At 47.3% G+C, this 1,749-nt stretch overlaps 1 long non-coding RNA gene across 1 annotated transcript in view; it reads left to right on the forward strand.

Moving 5' to 3' along the window:
• The first annotated feature begins 360 nt into the window (after window positions 1–360).
• LOC104911954 overlaps window positions 361–1,749 on the forward strand; it is a 21,613-nt gene continuing 20,224 nt past the window's right edge. Inside the window, exon 1 of the long non-coding RNA XR_004160503.1 lies at window positions 361–576. This is a non-coding gene — a long non-coding RNA (uncharacterized LOC104911954). The remainder of the gene's footprint in view (window positions 577–1,749) is intronic.

The following is a 1,749-nucleotide window of genomic DNA, read 5'->3' on the forward strand; positions in this document are numbered from 1 at the left end:
AAATAGTGTGAGCTGTTGGGTAGGGTTCTTGGGTGCCAGTGTAAGCAGCAGTTGTGTCACCTACCCTGGCTCAGGTGAATAAGTGGCTTGTTGCTGGACTTTGCTGACATCCCTGTATCAGTCCAGCTCATTAGATCTGAAAGCAAATTCCATTCCTTAATGTGTTCACAGCCATGAAACAAACAGCATCGTCCAGAGTTCTGTGAGCTTTCCTGCATGCCATCAGCCTGAGTCACCAGGCACATGAAAATGTCCTTGCTGTAAGGTTTCTAACTCTGCTGCCATTTCCTAGAAGCCCTTAACCCACTACCAGAATGCCTTCTGTCTGCTCAGTATCAAAACAAGTGGCTTTTTTGTGGGCCTCTCTAGAAAACAGTGATTGGCAGCCACTGAAATTGAGTTAGCAACAACTCACCACTGGTAGAATAACCACTTTTTTGTTATTTTATTTCAGACCAGTGTTCCGTTAGCCATGAAAGTCCTCAGTACAATGATTTGATGAGGCCGTGATCTCGGAGAGTTAGAAAATGAGATGGGTTCTTCGGATGGATCAGGAGGAAATGCTGAATTGTAAAGGTATGCTCGAGTCTGGGATGGGCTTTGCTCTGTGAAGGAGCCAGCTGAAGGCTACCACTGACCGAGAGGAAGCGGCATGAAAATCTTGTTACTTGTACCTTGTTAGATAATTACCTCTTGCAGAGTTGTTATTTTTCCCCCTGAATTACAGTCACTGTTGGAGGCAGGTTATGGGCTCACAGAGCACTGGCTGGACTGGTATTTCCTACGCTCTTATTTCCATGGATCCTCTCACACCCCTGCCTTTGTCCTGCTATTGTGCAACACTAAAGGTTGCAATATGTCTGAGGTTGTTGCAGCGTTTCTGCAGACAGCTCTGAGTGGTGTTTGCAGAACCCCCCGATATGCTCCTCACTCTCCCGCAGCATTTCTATCCCCCAGGGGCCGGGGGTCACCTCTCACTTTGCATGGTGTAAATTGGTAATGACACAATGAAATCAGTCATGATGAAATGGCTCCATTCTGATTACAATGAGAGGGGATTTGGGATCTGTGTTTCTGTTGTGGTGTTCCATGAGCTGTACATAAACCATAGTGGTGGTTTAAATCTTTTGGTAAAGATTACCAACAGTATTTTGAACTCTCCTATCCTATCCCACACGATTGTGGCAAGGCTGAACAAACTTCACTTTCAGAGTTTTCTATGTGTTTCCAGAGAGGTTCTTTGTGTTGCTTGCATCCTGTATCTGTTGATAGCACAAGGGGGAAAGGGGGAGTGGCTTTTAACTAAAAGAGGGGAGATTTAGGTTAGATGTTAGAAGAAATTCTTTACTCAGAGTGGTAAATCACTGGCACAGACTGCGCAGAAAGCTGTGGGTGCCTCATCTCTGGAGGTGTTTAAAGCCAGGTTGGGTGGGGCCTTGGGCAGCCCCCATCAGTGTGTGTGAAGCAGCAGTTTTGGGAAGCATCACTGGATTTAGGGCCATTTGATTGTGGTTCCTCATTTCTATTTCTCCCTGCCCTCCATCACATAAGAGGTCATTTCCGTGCTGTGTCTCCCTGGAAGGCTGGGGATCTTGAGACTCCTGTGAACTGAGGGCGCTGCTCAGCTCATTCTGCTCCTGGTCCACTGCCCATGCTGCAGCACTGAAGCGCTCAGACAGGACAATGCAGTGGGTGTCTGCTGATTTACGGTGCTGGGGGATTGGTCCCAGGTCGGATAGAGAGCACAGA

This window comes from Meleagris gallopavo, chromosome 8, assembly GCF_000146605.3.
Source record: "Meleagris gallopavo isolate NT-WF06-2002-E0010 breed Aviagen turkey brand Nicholas breeding stock chromosome 8, Turkey_5.1, whole genome shotgun sequence".
NCBI classification, from domain to species: Eukaryota; Metazoa; Chordata; class Aves; order Galliformes; family Phasianidae; genus Meleagris; species Meleagris gallopavo.